This window comes from Anser brachyrhynchus (genome assembly GCF_964034855.1).
Source record: "Anser brachyrhynchus genome assembly, chromosome: 4".
NCBI lineage: Eukaryota > Metazoa > Chordata > Aves > Anseriformes > Anatidae > Anser > Anser brachyrhynchus.
The window spans coordinates 15,073,505-15,096,012 of NC_137698.1; the positions used below are offsets into that span (position 1 = coordinate 15,073,505).

General features: G+C 45.1%; 1 long non-coding RNA gene across 2 annotated transcripts in view; it reads right to left on the reverse strand.

Annotated features, from left to right (window-relative positions):
* Window positions 1–9,231: 9,231 nt before the first annotated feature.
* The window catches only part of LOC308193895, a 57,235-nt gene continuing 43,958 nt past the window's right edge, over window positions 9,232–22,508 (reverse strand). Inside the window, exons 1-4 of one of the 2 annotated variants that reach the window (XR_013950039.1) lie at window positions 20,413–21,614; window positions 14,093–14,237; window positions 12,352–12,555; window positions 9,232–10,834 (exon numbers count right to left, since the gene is read on the reverse strand). This is a non-coding gene — a long non-coding RNA (uncharacterized lncRNA). Of the gene's footprint in view, window positions 10,835–12,351; window positions 12,556–14,092; window positions 14,238–20,412; window positions 21,615–22,508 lie in introns of those variants that run through there. The other variant, XR_013950038.1, reaches the window with a different exon arrangement.

The following is a 22,508-nucleotide window of genomic DNA, read 5'->3' on the forward strand; positions in this document are numbered from 1 at the left end:
CTCTGGATTCATCTGTTACCATTCAGAGTTTGTACTCCGGGAATGTATAGATTCCCTTCTGCTCTTTCGGGTTCACCTGCCTCTATACAAGCTTACAATATTTATTTTTTATGTTGCCTCAAGGGGATGTGTATGATGTCAAGAAGCCTGCTCTTTGATGGTTATTCGATAGGCACACAGGAACTTAGGTCAATAGACAATACATCATTTTATTCAGCCTAGTATACAAAGGAAATACCCTTTATACTATGCTTTATATTACACTAAGCAGATGTTCCTTTTAATTAACCAAGATATATAGCCTGGCCATAGCTCCTATTCCACACGTGACAATAAATAACTGGTGAAACCATAAGCTGGAGAGGAGTTCTGATAAAGATGAGGACCACTTCAGTACAGAACTGGAAAGAGGAGTCCCCTGGGTCTTCATTCCAAAATCACTCATGGAGTTTTCACTCCAGTAAGTAAATGAAGTGCTATCAATTGGACTGGCTTGAGTGTCTTTTGTTGTTTGTTTTTTTTCTCCCCCAGGACTGTATCAGACCTTCCATCCTACATAGGGGTGGAGGAAGTCAATGTTTTGATGGGATTGCCAAAACACAAGCAAGCCAGGCAACAGTGTTGTTCATATAGTGCTCAGTGTTGTTCAAAGCAAATCCCCCTGAAAGAAAATGCTCAATCTTTTCAAAACACCTAGGAGGATTTTATTATCGCAGTACCCCTGTGGCAGGAAGATCTGAAAATTATCAGTTCCTTGCTCGCCGCTTGCTTTGACCCCTTTGCACAGGACACAGTCTGAAATAGCAAAAAAGATCTCCAGCAGATAGAGATGGAGGCTGCAGAGGTTTTCTCCCCCCCAAAAAAAACAAACAAAAAAAACAGTAAAAACTCCTTCATGTCCCTGGATGAACCTCAGTGAGGCACAAGGGACAACACACTGAGCAGGTAACTGGACAGACACAGTAGGCATCCACCACATCCCAGGAAACACCAAAATACCATTCCCCTGCAATTAAGTGGGATCTCAGCGCCATGCAATTTTTGAAGCTGTTTTTCTTCCTCTGTGTTGAAATAAGTGAGTTTATCTACAGGGAGATGCAAGAAATGGGAAGAAGTAGGCCTTTGAAGGCGGCCTTTGTGGCATTCTGCCTAATGATTCACCTGTCTATTAGTCACCCAATTTCACAGTTCATAAACTTTAAAGGTTGCAGTTATGAATGGGTCCAGTGGTCCTGGAATAAGAAAGTACTTGTCTTCCATAAAGAACATGAAAATAGCTTTACGTGCTGCTGCTCTCAGCTGGTTTTAATTCTCAGACGTAGGTATGTGTGAGAAGAGGGAAAACCCATTTAAGAAAACCCATCAGCTCCGACACTTTGGGATCCAAAAGAGAGAGATGCCGACGTGCATCAGCTTGCTGGCCAAGAGACATGATACGTCCATTTTCAAACACTTTCAAGATAAAATTGTCTTTTCTTACAAACAATGGCCTACAGCTGCAGTGTGAGCACCAGACCCGGTACAGCTGGATTTATACGTCACCACTCCCTTTGCTGCAAGACTTTTTCCTTCACTGGAAGATGACTATGTCTGTTTCCTTGCTGTTTACACTTCTACACAGATAATGGGATTTGGGCTCCACATTTAAAAAACTATGTTGCAAGTACAATGTAATTTGGAAAATGAAATCCTAACGTTATTAGCAGACCATGATCCGATGTCATGGATGAGGTGCCCATGGCACTAGGCTTCCTATAACCAGAGAACATGAAAAAAACATAATAGGAACTCATCAAGTTCACCACTCCTATTTCTCAGGAGGATTCCTGCTCTTCTGTAATCAGTAGTTCCATGCAAGCAATGATTTAAATAGGAAGAGTTAAAAGAAATTTTATTCCAGAAATGCTTTTTAAACCCTGCTAACAGTTCACTGTTAATTTCCCTGGGCACATGAACAAAATTACTTTGAAAACACAAGAATCAGCTGGCAAATGTCAATGGCACGGTAATGGATACATCCTGGAATTTACCCTATAGGCAGAAATTCAGTTGCCATCACCCCTCAAGCAAAAGCCTGAGTAAGCAGAGGGTTTCATAAGGTAAAGGTCAACACCTGTGTTCTGCTTTGGGACAAACAAGGGAAAAAAAGCCAAACGCCCACGTGTCCCCAGCTTACAGACATTTCAGGTGTATTCTTACCTTCAGTCCTACCTCATATCAGCTGCCACATCTACCAGCAATCTTCATTTGTGTGACCTGCCACTGGCTGAAGCACAGCTTGATGCACTGGAGAAGCTTTAGCTCACAGAGGAGAAGGAGCTGACAAACAGTGAGTCTGCTCCATAAAAAGCACAGCAGGGCAGTGAGCATTAAACCTCTGATGGCAAGGGGTAGGACCAGCCGGAACTGAAGAAGCTCGAGACTGAAGGGAATCAGTTGCACCGAGGATCACAAAACAGAAGCCATGCTAAAAGAGAGCAGAGGGTTGTTTGTTGAATGGACTGGAATGGCAGAGGCCGGAGGTATTCAAGAAAACCAAGCAGGAAGCACAGAGGTAAGCGAATTCCCACACAGCTCAGTTTTTAGCACTGTCTTCCTCATTGACTGGGAATTCATGACTGGAGCTCCTATATATTTGACAGAAGAGTCCCTCAGTGACTGAGCAATATACATTAGAAAACAAACCATTACAGCCATAAACTTTTACCCTCAAAAACTGTTCTCCCAACACTTGAAAGCATGAGACTGGGAATAACGCACAGGAATGTATTTCAGCAGGGAAGCTGGTGTACTGCTGGTGTTTGGTCTTCAGACCTGGAGCCTTCTCAGAGGTTGGACTAGGTGATCTTGGAGGTCTCTTCCAACCTAGACGATTCTGTGATTCTGTGATCAACAGACCTTGAGGCTTTATGATCAGAACAACTCAGAGTTACTGTAGTGCCACTGTAGAGACCCCCCCGGCACCACTTGGAATGGATGGCAAAATGAGATTTCTTCTTTGTGAATGATGAGGATGTTTTGCTGCCTACCATTTAGGAAAAGAATAACTGCCATTTAGAGGCTTAGTCTAAATGTAGGTTTCAAAACAAGCATCCCTATTTTCAAAAATGTACATTTAGTACGACAGACAAGCCCCATTTTTCTAAATAAAGCATGTTAGGTTGGGCACTTAAAACAATATTTTTATTTTCGAAAACATTGGAAACCTGATGGAAGCTATATTTCCAGTCCACCAATAGCTGCTGAGTTCTAATCGTCTTTGCAGATAGGCTAAGTCATTTAGCTCTGCAATGAAAACCAAATCTTTTCAAAGTTGAGGCCTCAAAGGTTAAAGGAGATGCAACATTTCAGTAATGTCGCAAGTGATTCCCTGAAAACACATGCAAAAGTATCAGAATAGATGCCATTTCCAAGAAGAAAATAAACTATCAGAAAGAATGCAAATTGACAAGTGTCATTATTCTTTTCTTGACCAGTCCTTGATATCTCTCAATTGTCCTACTTTTTTTTTTTTAAAGGATGTTGCCATAGTGATATTACAGAACCTGCAAAACTGTCCCAGCTATTCATCATTGGAGATTAAAATATATTATGAAATGGGTTTTAATATATTATAAATTATACATACTGCAATACCAAATTCTATTATAAAACAGGCTTTAAATAACATATTGTGGAGCTAGAGTAGCTGTCCTGCAGTTCAGGTGGAAGATTGCTTTGTATTATAAAGTCTGATTTTTCAGTCTCACTAATGGCCCCGAGAAGGAGTCATCCAGTATGAAATTTTATCTCCAGTGTTTTATTCATTGCCGGGATTTTTTCAAGCAGCTGGAGCTGGATGGAGACACAGGGTTAGCTTCAGTGCGGTTGCCTGGGCACCCAGTGTCATTCAAGGCGCTGTTAGCAGTGCTGAGACTTTCATGTGGGGCCAAGAGAGGCAACAAAGAAGCCGTGGCAGAACTTTGTTTTTCTGGATGGCAGCTAGAGGACCAGAAGGGATGCCCAAGGGCATCTCTAATGGCTCTAGAGGCCTGCTTTAAACTGAACTGAGTCTAAGAAATGTCTTTTGGTTTACTCCAGGGAAAGTGAGGTTAGAAAGAAAATAATCAGATTTGCCTTTATAAAGGGTCTTACCATGGCATTTCTTTTCCCTGTGTTTAGGAGGGCAATGGGAATTGACACACTGAAAGAAGCCTTAAATTCCCTCATGAATTCTTCCTTCCATCCCACATAGCGGCACATTTAGTGATTGTGAGCCACTTTTCATTTCTGGGTTGGAGAGTGCCTCTCTGGACCTAAAGCTTGGCAAGGAAGATCTTTTCATTGCCAGCTCCCAGCCACAAACGACCTGATCTTAAAGTACTGGGACACCTTGCAAGGCACTGAGGGCAGGAGCCCACTGCGTCTCCTGGAAGGTAGCTGGTGTCCCACCACTGCCACGGTATTAACTCCTCCAAGGGATTTCAGTCCTACAAGCAACAGGAAGAGCGAAGGGGTTTAAGTTGCAAAAAAATAAAAGCCCTCCCAAACCCCCAGATTAGCACAGGGCTGTGGTCGCTGGTGTCGAAATGCTCGTAAATTTTATACCCGCTTTACATGAATATTTTGAGTTTAAAAATCACTGCTTGCAAGAGTTTGGGCTGCTAAAGCATGAACACTTGCATGATCCTAGGAAATGCCAAGAGACACCCGAGTGTCTTATCGATTCCGTGCCAGCTCCAAGGTGTTTTCATTAACAGCCAACTCTTCTGGGTGCTCTCCAGCAGCTGGGTGACTAGTGGCCAGCCAAACACGTGTGAGCGCCTCATATGGCAGGATTTATGCCGTTCCTCAGCATGCTGTGGCAAATGCAATTTTCCTGATTGCACTTTAGGATTGCAGCTCTCAAGCCAGCAAGCAGTAGGGGCAAGAACGCTGAACGGACTGTGTCTCTTAGCAAGCAAGTCACAATCGTTATGACTAATGCTATCTGTCACCAAGAGACATCGGGGGCTGGGGGTATCGCTGAAGCTAGGAGATGACTTCTTTTCCCACAGAAATGCAGTGTCTTACATACCGAGGGCTCACACGACTGGAGTTACCCCAGAGCTCTGCATAAATCTTGGTGGCATTTGCTGTTTTTTCCGAGCGGCAGACAAGTTGTTTCCTGACTTGCAAGCGGAGCAACGCATTTCATTAACCTGGCTTTTATTCATGCTAACTCGAAAGGTCAGAACCAGCAGCCTGAAAGAGTTTCCTCATTTTAAGAGTGAAGTTTTCCTACTGATGAGCACCAGGCACTGCTGATGCCTCAAAAATAAACATTATGTTCATAGGTCTCTTAGGCACAGTAAACTTGCTATGTATCTTGTGGCTGCCAAGCTGGAGAATTTCGCACCGGGTCCCCTGCTTGCTGCTACAGATCTGCCGCTTCAGATCTAAGCTCTCCCAGCCTTCTCTGTTGTTTTAATCACACCCCTCATGCACATGACACACAAGAGCCCTGACATTATCTGAGCTCATCATCAGTCTCTTCAGGAAGACAAACCTGTACGTATTTGACTTGTGTGATCCACAGGTTGTTTATGTCTGTATCAGAGACTCATTCTAAATAAACTCTACGGCTGAGGTTTTTATGATCTTATGCCATCCAAGGGTTCAGAGAGACAACAACTTCACATTCAGAAGATCACACAAGCAGCCAACAGAGTCAATCAATCTGCTTTGCCTCCTTGCCCTGCCTCATGAGCAAGACCCATGCTTGCATCCTTAAACTGTGTGGCACCGTAGGTCAGCATTTGTTACCTGAAGAGAAATAAAGACGTACAATGCATAGGAAGCTCAGTCTACTTCTGGATAGGCAAGAAAACAAAAGATTGCTCCCTAAACCAGATTGTGGTTCAGGAGGCTCAGACTGGGTGTCAGAAGAAGGTTCTGCACCCAGAGGGTGGTTGGGCACTGGGACAAGCTCCCCAGGGCAGTGATCAGGGCACCGAGCCTGTCAGAGTTTACAAAGTATTTGGGCAATGCTCTCAGACATATGGACTGACTTGGGGGTAGTTTTGTGCAGATCCAGGAGTTGGACTCAGTGATCCTTGTGGGTCCTTTCCAGCTCAGGATATTCCCTGATTCTGTGATTAACTTATTAGGCATCAGACTTTAATAGCCCTGCTCCTTAGGGCAAGGCTTTTCTTTCCTGGGGTGTCGTGTGTTGCCCCTGGCCCGCTGCTCAGAAGGACAATCTCAGCAGCCTCACGGACAGCAGACAGCTGGGGAAAGAGGTGAATAAGGCAGCACAATACAAACGCAGACCTCCAACCTGGGGGCATGTACTACAAAGATCAGGAGTTAACATTAAAAACCCAGGCTTTTGTTACCAGCACTATCCAGGGATAAATCAAGCCATAGTTTTCCCTGGTTCTCTCCAGCTAAGATAAAAACCCCATTTACATTCAACCTTCCTGAAGCATAAGGAGGAATGAGGAAAAAGATGAATCAGCGATTTTGATCAACAAACTTCTCAGACACAAAAGAAATAAAACACAAACTTGAACCGACACAGATCAGATAAACCCTCAGCAGGGAGCACTGACTGTCTGGATCGAGCCACTTGATGTGTCAGCTTGATCATCATTTCACACGCACTAAATAAACCCACATGAGCTTACTGATATTTAAATTAAAGCAAGTACCATTTAAATTGCAAACCGACTCTAGTCAAGCATGTACCTTTGAAAAATGTGAGAAACTTAGCCAAAATAGATAAGCAACGAAACCAGCAGTAGTTTGTGGAGATGCAAGGTTGATGAGTCTTCCAAAAGAACGTCTCGATCATGTTAGAGCACTCCCAGGCATATGGGAATGGGGCCATGTATTTCTCAAGGCAAACAGGAAAAGCATCAATGAAAAAAAAAAAAGGAAAATAAAAGATAATAAACATGTGCTGCTTGGCTTCTGGCTGTCATCTCATCCGATTACAGGGAAGGGCACAGCCTGGGCAGGATGCTCATGCTGTCCCAGAGACAGCAGGACGCAGCCTGACATGGTGCAGCCCAGCCCGTAGGTCAGCAGGAGGCACCTCCTTGGCAAGTTGTGTGGTTACAGACAAACCCAAGAAGAAATGATCCTCTGAAGCCACGAGTTAACCTACGAACAAACCTAATAGCTTGTGCAGCTGGCAAGGTACTTACTTGGCTTACTCCAGGTGTGAAGCACATGGCTCTGTGCGTGTTTCCGACTGCAGCTTTGCTGCCTACCGAGGCTGGAGAAAGCACCTGGGTGGTCACTGGGTGTTCAGAAACACATCACGGAGCATGCAGATGAGGGTGAGTGATGTCAAAAGGTTAGTAACCAGGTGTGAAAGGTCCCACGGCACTGATACGTGGGGAGAAGAACAGAGCTTACACCCAGCTGCCACTTCTTGGGCACATACTGCTGCCACTGCCCATTGCTGTACCAACGATGGGTCCTTCCACGTTGCCACCTGCTCATTTTCAGCATCTTCGTTTGAAACTGGAGGCCCTGAGTTCAAAACTCCCTTACACGGAGCCTGGCACCGCTCACTGTGAGAAGAAACACAGGATGACTATAAGGAACATTTGCGCTCACCTTAAGGCCATCTCATCTTACCAAAGGGAGACGATGTGACAGGCACGTAAGTGACAGTTCAAAGTTTTCTCTGATTCTTTAAGAAAAATAAAAAGAATATTCCCATGATATTGTTGGGCTCACCTAGAAAGGGAAAAATAAAAGGGGAAAAAAATAAATTTCCTATTTTCCTTTGCTTTGCTTCTAGAAATGGTTGAATAATTTTCAGCTCCAACTTTTCCAAAGCATTAGCCTGAGGCAGAGAGCAAAGGCTGAACACTGCAGCACCACAGGAAAGCTCTAAATACCTGCTCCCAGTTCAAAGTCTCCTGCAATGCCAAATGCTATTATAAGTAATGCCTTACAGCACTGCCAAAATTACTGCAGCGATGTGTACCCTTCCTCACCACAGCCCCGGTACCCGGGACAAGCCCTCTGAAGGTCTGAAGGTTGCATTTTCTTCTCTCCATCTCTTTGTGTGCCACCAGTGCCCATCCACATCCAGAAAAATGGCACTTCTCCACAGCAGCAGAGAACAAAGTGCAGCACAGGTGAGCCCAGAGGCCTCCTGGAAGCTTCTGTGGGCACTGCAGGGGCAGAGACCTCAGGGAAACGGAGCTCAAAACCCTAAAAACCAGCACGTGCTGCTATATTTTGCTTGTGCCAGGCGCAGATTGCCCCTGTGCAAGTGGCGAACAGGTCTCACTTGACTGACCAAAGCACACAATACCCAGACACCCGAGGCTGACAGCCCCACCAGCAGCAGGTTTGTGTATTTGCTGGAGGAGATGCAGCTCGTGGTGGTGCAGTGAGGGGCTTTCTTGAGACCTGGGAACAAGAGCTTGCATGAGCAAGCACGCAACTTGCTCTCTGCGTTGTTATTTTGCAACCCCTAAACTGCATTACTATGGAAATGAGGCTGACAGCTCTGCAAGACTGAAAAATTCCAGGAAATCGTGAGCTGTTGGAGGACTTTTTTGTTGATTTTTTCTAAATGTGGCTGTTTTAGAAATGACAGATGCTGAAATTATATAGACACATGAACAATTTGTACACATACTTTGCAAAACTGAAGAAAGTCAACCTGGGAATTAACATTTTTAACTCCTCGTTTTCCTTCTTAAAAAAAAAAGAAAGCAGAGAGGAGCTCCATCTTGAAATCTAAGGCACATACTAATCATTTTCAGTACACACAGTTATATCTGCTAATTACTTGCTAATTGTTCATATTCCTATAGAATTCCACTGAAAGTAAAAGTTTGTGGCGGGTGAAACATTGCTGGAATATTAATTGACTTGTAACACAATATACCAGATGATCAAGGACCTTTTCTTAGTAGACATTTCCATTTATGAAGACGGGATTCTGAAATTTTCTGTGCTATCAGCAGAGTTTAATTGCACTTGGCTAGAAAATAGATGGAGGAAAGAAAAATCCTGGTCATCTCTTAGATATTCATTCATTTCTCCTGTAATTTAAACATTCAAAATTGCATTGAAATTACAGAATAGGAAAAAAAAATGCCACAGAGCTTTAAAGGCAAATCATTCATCTCCTTACTCCCATCAGATCCTTTCACACTGGCAGCATTTTATTATGTGAAGAAGAAAAAAAGAAAAAAAAAGGAGGCTGAAATGGCAAAAAAAATCTGAAAGTACGAAAAATTTGTACTTAACCAAGTGAACCACAGCTGTAGAGGTTTCTCTGATCTCTGACTAATTTTTGGAGGCTGCTACCTATTCTCAGAGGGGGACTGGAGAGGGCTCACAGGAGGACTGAATTTCCCCTGCAGCCCCGGCACGTCAAGGCAGACCGAAACCTCCGCCCAGAAACGGGACCCACACGGAGCAATCCCAAAAGCTTCCAGCACCTTATTCCTAACATCAAAACTGCAAAATGAATTGGGACCGATGCTGTGGGAAACGTCTCTGGGTTTTCTACCAACAAATCAAAAAAATAAAAATAAACCTCAAGTTATTTACATTGCAAAGTCACTTTTGACTAGTCCAAAAGGCACACGAGGCAAGTTCCTCCCAGCTTCGTTTTACACCAGCAGACACCCTTTGAAAGTTCACTTCATTTACTGAATTGCTGATATCCCAGGTAATGTAAGCATTCAAATATGAGTCAGTTGCTCCAATCTTCATTCCAAAACTAAGGCTTTTCCTCCCACGTGCATTCAGTGAACCGGTCATAGTTGGAGGATGTGGCCTCTGCAATATCCTACAGTTTCACTGTCAAATTACCATGGAAGATGTGGAAGGAACATGAACTGTTGCCAATGCAACTCCTTGAAACAAAGCCTAAAATAGTAGAACGAGTTACTTTTTCAGACCCTGCATTCAAATTCCCAGTATCTCATTTTTTATAGAGAAGAGCGTAAGAAGAAGGAAAGTGACACAGGCATGAATCTATCCGGGTGACTGTGATTGACAATGAGCTGGTGAAGGACAGCACTGAAAATGGATCTATGAAGAGACCACAAAACTAATTCCTTTTGTGATATAATCCTGACTCTAAGCTACAGGAGAAATGCTAATACATTAATCTATGTCTCTAATGTCACCATTCTAATTTAATACATTACTAAGGAGATAAATCTCTGAATACATCCTGCATAAATAGCACGCATTGTTATGATTTTCTTAATAAGCCGTGGAAAATTAACATAGGCATTGCTAGCAGCTTCATATCCTAACGCAAATGCAATTTATTGTTTTGTGGGATGTAATGCCATACACATATACAGGCAAGTTATGATATTACACTAATTTTTGCAGGCAGCCTTGAGACAGTTGACAAACTAGAAATGCAATGTGCTGCCTGATCGTGTCTCTTCTCAGTGCAGCTGCTCAGCATGAGGTGTAGCAGCACTGACACAGGACCAGCAGAGGACATTTTTAGCTGACAAAGCAGGGTGGAAGATGGGAACTTGCCTTTACATTGAGGAAACTGTAGATGGAAAATGAATTTGCTTTTTTTTCTTCAATGCAACTGCAGGGCAGTGAGTCTGGGGAAGCGCTGCTCCGGTCCTTGCAGCAGGGACAAACAGTGGCGGGACAAACCACAAGTCTTATACACTTGTACAGCTGCACTCACAGTTACCATCTCGTTTCTCCACTCAGTCCACTGGTGTAGTAGGAAATGGCTCCTTCCACGTGAAAAGTTGCAGAATGTTTTTGCTGATCCCAAAGCACGATGTCAAGAAATCTGCTGGGCTCGCTGACAAGTCTACCCCATGGCTGGGTACCCCAAAACATCTGGATGCTGCGACAAGAAAACATACCTTGGAGCAGGGGACACTGAAACAGCAGCCTAGGGGTAGGGCCAGCCCAGTGACACCCTGCAGCTGTTAGGCAAATTCGGATGGGAAAGAAATAGGGATGAGCAGAAGCACCATTTTATTTAATCCCACAGTCCTCCCTGCTGGACAGCACTGGAGAAAATAACAGCAAACATCCTGGTATTACCATACAAATCTGTGGTGCCTTGAATAACACAAGCAGAGCTGGTCTCACATGCCAAAAAATTAAAGCAGAGCTGGAGAAGGTATAAACAGCAGCAAGAATAATTAGAGAAGTGAAACGGCTTCTGTGTAGAGAGATTTAAACAGAAAAGGGCTTCAGTCTGGAAAGTACGGTACGGTAGAGATCTGTAAAATTGTGAGCTGCATGGAGAAGAAAGAGTGTAGGGAATGACAGATCATCAATTTCAAATGCAAAAACTCAAGGCCACCAAATGACGCCAAAAAGCACTAAGTTCAAGAAGAGACCAAAAGAGGTGCTTCTTCATGAGATGCATGGCTGAGCTACAGGATGCTACGGATGTCAAAACCTTTGTGGGAATTCGAAAAATTAATGGGAGAAAAATCCTTCCCGGATTAGGAAAGACAGGAGCACTACCTGTGGCTCTGGAAATCCCTCAGCTGCTGACCAGCAAACACAAAGGATCATCATGCTCTGCCCAAGCACCCTGGCTGTGCCAGTCTGACCAGGACAGTCAGCCTGATCCCATAAGGGATGTTTCCCTGCCACCACACTGAGCAGCATTTGACTCTCCACATATGCCCAAGCCTCAGCTCACGTGAAAAGCAACTACTTGCCGGTAGACAGCAGTGAAAAGTCACCGTCTTGCTACACTCAAGGCTTTTGCATTCGTGTGTGGCACAGCAAAGCCCAGCTAATGGGCACGGACACAGCAATGCCAAGGTATCAGCATGCATTACATGTGTGTTACATGGCATACATTGCTGTACGACAATCCTCCCACCCCCAGAAAATAAACAACAGACCTACAGCTCTAGCTCAAAGAAAAGACCTAGCCTATCATTACTGGTACACCTCAGCTCATTTGCAGACACTTCTCATTGCAGTGCAGCCCTCAGCACAGGGCATGCATCTGATGTGGGACCTGCTGTCTGACATAGTGATGCAGAGAGGGAAGGGGAAAAAAACCAATGCCTTCTCGTAAGTGCCACCAGCTAGTAGCTGGAAACAGACTAGGAGCAGCAGCTCCTCTCCAGCAGTCCCACGTATAGAGCACAACAAAGAAATGAGGAGCAGGAGGAGGGCAGAAGGGGTGGTACAGGCAACTGCTTCTCTTCTGCATACCCAGAGCACAACCCCTAAGTTATGAATTATTTCAGAGTCAAGACAAGACAAAATGGCTTTAAACTCATGTGTCTATTTAGTCTTCTCCATACCAGTGAACCTAACTTGAAAAACTCACAGCAACGTACTACAACCCAAACATCAGCCTTCAGCTGCTGGCAGTGCTGACAGTACCTGCTCGGTACGATGCTGCTGGCTCCACTCTGCTGCAGCCTCGTCACTGCTCACCTTGAGGACGAGCCGGACTCAAATCCAAAAGGCTCCACCACTGAGCACCACAGAGGTCCTCGCTGTGTGGGACATCAGCAGAGTGGTGTGAGGTGCCAGATGGATCTCTCCTTTTATCATGTACGGGGAGGAAGAGCAGAAAGGACCCCTCTGCAACAGCAAACCAGCAGCGGTCAGGTAGCACAGGTCTGGCTTTGCAGAGTCAAACTCCAGCACGGGGCTGGCCAGGAAGCAGAGCAACAAGTCAGGACTTCCCCCTTCCCTATACAATGAAGCAGCTGCCAAAAAATTTATCTGTGCTTGGTTTTGCCTTCCTTGACCAAATGCTGTGCTGCCATACTGCACAGAACTCAAGTCAGCAGGGCAGGTTTGATCTTTGCCAATACCATGACAGGTTTGATTTATTCCCAGCTATAATACACACTCGGACCGTGGCTTCTGGCAGCTTGCTTTACTTCCAGATCAATGGGAAATTATTATTGCAGAGAAGCAGACCTGGGGAGCGGATCTCCTTTGCTCTCAGGCACAGGAAGCCCACATTACTTACACGTGGACAACTCTCTCCAGGCTGTACGAGGAGCAAAAGGGCCGAGTTTCACAACTTTCTTTCGTTCTCCCATGCATTACCAAGAGCCTTTCTGGAGCCATTTTACACACCTGTGGCCTGAGAGCCCCTTTAGATGACCCACAGTATGCACAGCTTAGGGAAATTTCTGCAAACGATTGCAAGAGAATGAAGAGCTACCCAAAACTGGCTCCTCAGGGGGTTATCTCAAGTGGATGGACTGTAATAACAAGGGTATAATTGAAACCACCTGCATTTTCTGTCTCCTTGTGGGCTCCAAAGTTTAAGAGAGAAAAAGACTGGGAAGCAAAGATGTAGAAAAATGTGTATTTCCACATTTTGGGAGACTCCTGTAATTCCAGCATTTCATTTCAATTCAGACGGAAGTGGTGAATGTTCAAGTTTGGAATACAGTATGACCAAAAAGTCTCAAATGTTTTATTTGGGGCTAACTGAAATCTTAATCTAACTTAATCCACCTTCAAAATGTTTATCTCCCAGCAAACTAAAACAAAAAAAAAAAAATGTAAAAGGAAATCTCTGAACAGAAGAGGAGCTCCTAAACTAACCAGCACTAAAAATCAAGATTTTACTCACTAGAAATCTATTCTGGAGGAAGATTGTTTGTGAACAGATATGTGAAAAAATAAGCTTCTCAGACAGCTTCTTTGAGAATCAATTTTAGATAAATATTATGAAACCACAAGTAGCATGATAAACACGCTCGCTACGTTTCTTCGCCCAGCTATAGCTGGGAAACCAAGCAATAAATACTATTTATTTATTTTAATAGTATGCTTAGCGAAAGTATTACCAATATTTCCCAAGCTTAAAATCATCCACGAATGTATTTTACCATGAGGCTCAACATTTTCATAGTAATTTACAACTTTAAAAGGGTAAACTCTATTACTCTCTGTCAAGCCAACAACTGGGGAAGTGCGGAGCGTTACCGTATGAAGTATGACGAAATTTATTGCTGCAGTCATTAGTACGTATCGATTTTGTTTATAACAACCCAAGGGGAATACTAAACCGATTACGCCTGTGCTGTGCTCGCTCTCGCTCTCTGACAGGAAGCAGACACAGCAAGGCCAGTTTGCAAATCCCCCTCCCGCTCACCTTCCTCCAAGGATGGCTTCTTGCAAGAGGTCGGTGTTGCTTCTTCACTAAGGGCTTCGGGCTTTGCTCCATTGTGTGGCTCCATGCACTGCTTGATTTTTAAGACTGCAGCTCGTAGACCACGAGGACAGCCACACGTAGCGACCTGTTATCAGTAAACATGTTATTAAATATATCAACCCCTTGCTAAGCATGATTTAAATCAGGTTTGGGGGCTTTTTGCAACGTTAGATGCCCACACCCAGCCTTGAATCACAGGTACTAACAACAGTAGGACCGGCTGAGGACTTCTCTTAAGATCACTGAACTATTTCTGAAAGATAAGAGGAAAAAGACTTTTACTCTGGAAAATCTGCAGACAAATGTGGTTTCTTGCTTTGACTTGTGTGGTGAAGCTGCATTATAGGCAGATGCTGATTACATTTTTAACTGATCAAAGATGTGGCTTTTCATACTTGTGTAAGAAAACTAAGTATGAAATTCGATTTAAAGAATCAGAGAGTTTCATTTCAATATTTAATTGAAAAATATTTAATTATTTTCCCTCTGCAATTAGGACAAAAGAGGTGCTGAAATAGAATTTCCCACATTCATATGATTTTGAACATCAGGGGTAGCTCAGAAATTTCCCCTAATTAACCTGAAAAGACTGACATAGTCATTTCATTCCATTCTTCCTACCATTTTTATTTAAAAGGTATTTCTTTAATTGAAGAGAAAAAGCAATTTCTGTCTTAATGACACGAGTCCAGGGAACGGGGAACTTTGTGAAAAAAAAAAAAAAACTGCTGAATTAACATGCAGGAAAAGGGAAATTACCGAGCTTGCGACTGCAGGGCTGGCTTAGGAATCACATTCCAACAGACCAACCCAGCGGTGGGAGGCAGTGGATGTGCTTCTCAGACTTTGGAGCTGCAAAAAAGTTACTTTTATGTTCACGTTTTGTTTTTTTCTGCCCCACGATGCGTGGGCAGCAGCCCAACTCACAGGTACTTACCTTGTTACTCAACAACAGGCACGATGAACCAAATCCCACAAGCAGCCCAGAACGCCACTTTGGGCAACTGATGTCACTCCTCTCTGCTCAGAAAACGGCAACCTAAAATCAGGTCACCTGTTGCTCAGAAGGTCCTCGTTTTCCATCTGTCTTCCCAGTTTTGTGGGTTTCCTTTTTTTTTTTTTTTTTTTTTTTCAGGGCAGGGGGTTGTGTGTATGCCTGTGCTACATTTGTTTGTGTTTTTCCCCCTCATTTGCTGTCGTTCTCCCCTTACAGACAGCAGCCGGCTGCTGGACACTCAAAATCCCTCCTGAAGTCACTAAGTAATGCCACCACTTACTGCTTTCCACCTGCAGTCCCATCATCGCTAATTACAGCTCCCATAAATTAGTTCACTGGTGACATCTCGATGAAGCCATTTACAAATTGCTGTAATGCCGGGCAGCCCAGCTTCCCGATACGGGTAATGACGACCTGTAAACACTGGCAGACTGCACGGGACGGATGCTGTGGCAAATTCCCCACTGTTACTGCCCAGCAAGCGGCCAGGACAGCAGAGTTTTAATTGTATCCCTTGCACATAGGATTTTCCTGGGCTGATCGAAGCAGACGGCATCTACTTTGATTGCCGGTGCTCCCCACATTCACTACAAGTTGAGGCAAAGGGGGAAAAGCATCCTGGAAGTGGAGACCTTCAGTTCCTTGCTGGAGGAAGCATTCAACCAGGCTGCACATATGCAGGGAAAATGGGGGCTTGCCAGCCTTGCTTACACACAGCACTCCCTTACAACACCAAGATGCCTTGAAGGGTAAAAGCTGTAGCTGGAAAGCAGAGCAGGCAGAGGAGAAGTGTATTTGTGGCCTCTCTGTAAGATATGGGATGGGATCTGATGCCTTTAGAGGCCTCAGTCACCCCAAGCCTTCCCAAGCAGCCATCGAGGTGCAAGAAGAGGTTCGTGCTGCCGAACTGCACCCAGATACACCTCAAAACGATCCTCTCAGTGGAGGTCCCTGCACTCCCTGACACAGTTATATTTCACCAACCACTTGCGGAGTTTGGTAACCGTAGCTCCAGCCTCAGCAATGCCCCAGGCTGCCTCAGGCTCTGCTAGGCCGTGCTGCAGAAATGCAGACCTGCACTGCCAGCAGTAGGGCGCTGGGGTGGCGGCCGGGAATCCCTTATGGCTGCAGGAGCCTCCGGGACCATGTTCCCAGCCAGCTGACCCATCTGAAATGAAATCACCGCTCGTGCTGCAGGACTGGCAATCAAGGAACAGAGAGCTGCCATTTTTCCCTGCGAGCCAGAGTTAATTTGGTAACAATTTGCTGCTTCAAACCTACACTCTGTGACCCAAAGCATCAAAACAGAATAATCACTAGGTAGTCATCCTGGAAACACCCACACCACAGACCTTCAGTGACAGCATGGGAGAAAGAGCAAGATTAAAAAAAAAAAAACAACACATAGTTTTTTAAAAGAAAAACAACAGCAAGTCCAAACTATTAGTTTTCCCATGGGTACTACTGTAAGGGTCTAAAGAAAGGGGCTATTTGAAAACAAACATCCCAAGTGCATCGATTGTTTCTTGCTTGCAGAAAATCCCAACTTAGGGCTCCCATTGATTTATGTCACGTTTAAAAGCCTGGTTCTCTTGAGTTATTCCATCACACTTTGAGCCGAGCAATTAATTCTTGTTTTTTTAATAACCTACTAGTGCATAGGAAGTTTCTGGAGCTATATACAGCACTACAGAAATGAGTCTCTTAGATGATGAGCACCCCTATTCCCATGTATTTCAGAGGTTGACCTGCTCTGATATGGGCGGCCTTTCCAGCACAAGGACATGTACACGGGACATGTCTGGAACATTTTGTCACCCTGGTGGCATCTGGATGCCTAGCGTGAGGAGCCTGTCAGCAGGTAGGAGGCACATCCTATTCACCTGCCACGTAAGCGCTTTGTATGTGGAGGTAACCCAGAGAAAAACAGGTTAGTTTTTAGCAGGCAGCCTTTCCCCAAGGCCATTTACCATGCTCCAGGTGCCTAGTTAACAGCAACACAGCAAGAAACCAAACCGCCAGTCACCAATCCACCAGCACAAAGACCTCACCAGTCACCCAGGACTGCTTGAGTCACAATTTCGTGCTCAGAGGTAAAGCCGAAAGCCATGGTGGCATGCAGACAGAGCTGATGCCCCAGCACCTCTTCCACCTGACACTGCGATTTTACAGCCTCTGCACACAGCACTGGGCTGAGAAGCCTGAAGTGGCCCCAGGCTGAAGTCTTACAAACCAGCCCCCAAGCCAAAAAGCACAAAACTGACCTTTTTAACTGTGACTTCAAGGCAATGATACGATTTAAGACAGGCAATGTATATGGTGTTAAAATCTCAGGACTGGCAGTGGTTCTTCAGACCGTGATTTCCATGTTGTCCTGCTAAGTATCTAAAAAACCTCCAGCATTCCCCCAGTAGGGAAGCTTTTTAAAAAATAAAAAAATATTATCTTTTTTTTTAAGAGTTCATCAAGGTTTCTCTTAAATTTCCCTTTTCATTTCCATTTTTTAAGCTTTCATTTGCAGCCACAGTATCTAGAAATGAGTATTTCATTTATTTGCTTACTTTGCGTGCTGTACAAGTACAGGGAACCCTGCAGCTGCAGGACTCCAGCAGACCTTCGGGAAAGCAGCAAATGCCGTGAGACTGAGAGCTGGTAACACGGCAGATCTGTCACAGTGCTAACAGATTTTCCCCCGTGACTGAAATGAAATTCATGAAGTTACACGAAGGATGAATTTCTACTCATCGTGTTTTAATCTGTTCGTTAGAAATAAGCCTACAGATTTAGCTCTCGGGAGACACACGGCCATGTCTTTGGGCAGGACTGCTGCTCTTTTCCTCATGCTTTAGGAGCAAGGAAGCCCCTTGAGCTCAGTACAGCTACAGCCATTAGGGAGCAGGACAGTGCTGCTTGATTTGTCCTGATTTGGGTCGTAACCTCGAGCATTGCTGGGGATCATGAGGGATTACCTCTGGGGAGTTTGGGTTGTCTCCAGCACCACAGACGCCCGTGCTGGAGACAACCCCACGTACCTCCAGGAGCAGAGTGAAACCTGCTCCCGAGCCTCGATCCTCCACCAGAAAGCCCCCATCTCTGCTTCCAGCACTGGAAAATGCATCTCTTCACCTCGACGTGTCACCTAGGACATGGGTATGCAACCCCTCTGGCAACTGCATGAAAAAGGCATGACAACTACTGCAGCCTTCCTCCCAGTTACACCAAACACATTCCTACTTGCTTGCCCTTTGGGGTTCAGATTTTCATGCTGTGAAGGTTGAAAGAGGGTGGCCTTCTGTGTGGGTGAGGAGGAAGCCTTCTGCAAAGACGAGCAAAGTCTGGCAGCAAAGCTTCCTTTGAATTATGCTGACATACTTCTCAGACTTTTGTTCCCCCATTCAGTTGATGTCTTGCTAACGGTCCCCCATTCTCTTTCACATCTTCTTCTCCAACCATGATGTTTAAATCTCAGCCATAGCGATGCTGGCGCTGGTCAAAAGTGGATGGCAAGGAGGGGGAGAGTGAGCAAGAGTGAGCACCCGAGCAAAACTTTTCACCCGTTTTTGTCCAGCACCGGTAAGTTTCTCCAGCTCTTGCAGCTCCTTTCGGTTTGCCACCACCATGTGTCACAGCTTCCAACGGAGCACAGCGCAACCACAGCTGGGCTTTGCCGTCACCCAAAGGACAAAGCCTGGCGCCGCCTGGGGAGGCTGCACGTGGCTTTGGGTCCCTCCAGCCACAACCACGTCCGATTTGCAGCAAAGGCTTTGGCTTTTCCACCCATGTGTATCCTTTTACTTCCTAGGCTCACGGCCAGGTTTTTTGGGTGTAGGTGGCAAGGACAATCTCTCCTCTAGACCAGTCTAAGAACAAGTCAGAGGCAAACCTGGAGATTTACCAGTTGCAACACTTTTCCAGGGACATTTGTGCTTGTGCCCCCACTGGCAGAGAGATCACCGCAGGCTTGCTGCTTCTTATTTGTAAGGAGGCCAGCACTGCTTTTCTTTTGCATCTGTTCTGGGGGGATTGGAGTACAGCCTGACTTACTGCCTTACTCTAAATTCCAGGACTGTGGAATAAAAATCTTTTGCTGTTAGTCAACCAAAGCTGTCTTTTCTCTCTCTATATTGATTACTCCTGAATAATCAATCGACATTTGGCACAGTCTTATTTATAATAATTCAAGTCAGCAGCAACATAATTTAGAAACTGGCTACTAGGCATGTGTTGGTAATGAATCGAATCCATGGATAATTCAAATTCATAGACTAAAAAATTACATTTAAATAATGTTAAGGTTGTGACAACCTGACAAAAGACTGCAAATTCAACGTGAAAACTTTGCTTCCCTCTGCGGCTGGGAGGAAAGCCTGGAGAACACCGGAGAAGGGACCGGCATTTGCTGCCCCACCTGCGACCACACACCACCTTTCAGTCCCTACCTGGATGACACCACCTCTGTGCCGAGCTGAACTGCAGCCCTCCTCCTTGGCAGCCACTTCTAGCGGCGTCCTTTCATCCCGTAGCAGGGAGCGTATTTGTATTTTCACACAACAGATTGCTCAGCCTGGTACCAAGCCAAAGGAGTGGGGCGCACAAACCTCCCCTGGTTTTGTGGGTTACTGAGCTGCTGGTGTGTTCAGCCAGTTGTTGCACAGAAATGGGAGGAAACCAAACCCCTGAAGCTCCCACTGATACCCAGCTGCTGTCACAACCCTCAAAACGCTCCTTTTACTGCAAACAGAGCCTGAACCTAGCTTGGAAGTTTATCCTTAAGCCTGCAACAGGAGACACCTGCAATTTGTAGGTAACCTCACGCTGAGCAAACTAATGGCTCCTTAAACAGCTGGCTTAGGCTGCTCATTATCCCATAGGATTTAAAAGCCACAGAAGCCCATCCAGATGGATGCACATACCCACAGCCAGCCCCAGAAGCACAGGTATTCCCCAGAAGCTGGCACTGCCCGTGACCACCAGCCCCTGGCACTCCCCCATCACATTCCCGAGATGGGTTTGTGCTTTCGAATTGCCGCGGTGTGGGACAAATTATTTCTGTTTACTCTGAAAGCATTCCAACAAATTATTATTTCTCCAAGTGGAAACCACGGGGAGTGCTAGTGATTGACTGCAGCACTTTTTTTTTTTTTTTTTTAATGGGATTAAATAGCTAATAGCTCATTAAAGCCATCATGTGGCCAGGCCAAAGTGGCAGAGCAGCCCGGTTGGGCAGAAGCCCTCACCCCAAAAAACAGCACCCAGGACTCACCACTTGTACTCTGAAGACGCAGCTGATACCGCATTATTGGCACCTGAGGTCTCAGAAGCTGTGGAAGTAGAGGTTCACTTCAGCCAGAAACGTGAAAGATCAGTGCTTCCTCAATATTTTCAGCCACAGACTTAGGGCTAAATGTGAATCCTCTGCCCTTCCCATGTTAATGGGACCGACACTTGGGTTTTGGACCCACAGCACCATCATCTCCCTAAGTGCCTTATTAACACTGAACTATCCAGATGAACACGTTAATGAATGATCAGACACCTTAGAGATTCAGCAGTAGGCTGATATAAAGCAGCCTTTCATGATAACTGACCTTACATCTATATTGCCACCAAAAAATAAAATTAAATTAAAAAATAAAATAAATAAATAAATAAAGCAGAGAAAGCTTATGGCTGTGTGCTGGATTGCAAGCAGTATGGTTTTTGCAGTAGAATTTCAATTATGGGAAAACGCACTGTCAAGCCCTCATTCAAACCCTTAATTACCAGCGCTTAACCACCACATACCATTGAAGGAAACTATAATTCACTTTGAAAAAGACCTGGTTTATACCTATAATTAAACTAATCATAATTAATTCCAACAGCTACTGGTATAACTATTGAAGTATTAAAGAAATGCATTGTCAGGGATTGCTTATAGCATTGCTGTGCTGGAAAACAAGCGTGCTGCTTGGAGCACCGGAGCCCAAGCATCCATGCTGCCACGGTTGCACTTTGGGTGCCAGGTCATGTGTTTAGCAAAAGCCACTGAAGTTTCCACCTTCGTTTCACCCTCACTTTTTCACGTGGCCTTCTCTCCAGCCTAAGCCATGTCCAGATCTTGGACTTTTACTGGCTCTAAGATCTCTAACATGTCTAAGATCCAACCTTTCTCCTCTACCTGGCAAGTTCATCGTTTACACTTTTCCTGGAGCTGCCCCGCATGCCTTTTGCCAACTCACCCCATCGCCAAGGCTCTGCTTTCCAACCCGTTGTTCCAAGTACACCGCTTCCCCTGCAGCTGGACCCCTAATCCCACACAGAAGAGCCTTTCCCCTGCCCATACGGCCCTTCACCCACTACTGCAGCACAGCTTCGCTCCCTGACAGCAGAAAATATTAACTTTTCCTCCGCCTACCGCTGCCTTAGTGCCTCTGCTGCAATTTTCTGCGTGTTCTTGCCATCCCCTCTGCAGTCTCTGAGCGACACGGGGAAGGCTAAGTGCGAGGAACACCCAGCCGGGAAGAAAGCTCTCAGGGAGCAGCAATCAGGGCCGGGGGATTGTAATCAGGAAAGAGAGGGTGGAGAGAAGTTGCAGTTTCTTCTCTTTCTTTAAACAAAATGACAGGCAGACTGAAGGGAAGGGAAATACTCCCCTACAAATTCTGGGTTATAGCGGCGGTGTGGTGCTCTACCAGATTATAGCGTTTTATTGCAGAGCACTGTTAAACGGCAGGAGGCTTTTCAAGCATCAGTGTCAAATATTGTGTAATCTGCTAAGTAATAAACTATTAAAAGAACACGGAGAACATCATCTTTCTGACTTGCACAGTTTGCTTACTGGCTTCTACACTTGTCTGCTTTTTAATTTCACCACCAGAACACATCCAGCTGCTTTTATTCCTTCCTTTCACAGGGCTGGCTGGGTTTTGTTTTGTGTGTGAAAGGCAGCTCCTTTCAAGTGTACGGGTTCATATTCTTCAGCAGCCTTCAGACAAATCCGAGTCTTCGGGGCTTTTAGCACATCATCGGCCAGCAGAGCTGACTACCTTTCTTCTCCTTCCTCTTAGCGCTGAGCAGTGCTCCTCTGGCTTTGTCCGCAGCGATGCCAAAATCTTATTTGTTCCCTCATGGTTTCCAGGTGCCCTCTCTGCTCCATGAACAGGCTCTCGGTGACAATATACGGGTCTGAATTTTTTAACAAGGTCAAAGAAAGGACATTCAGCACTTTAAGACCATCTCGCAGGGTAGACTTAAGCAAAGTGCTCTTGTTTGAAGATGTGATTATTCATTACTGTCAAATTAAGGACCTTCACTTGGTCGAGGCCTAAGCTGCCTGCACTGGGCTCTCCTGAGGAGCAGCTACAACTGGAAGTCCCT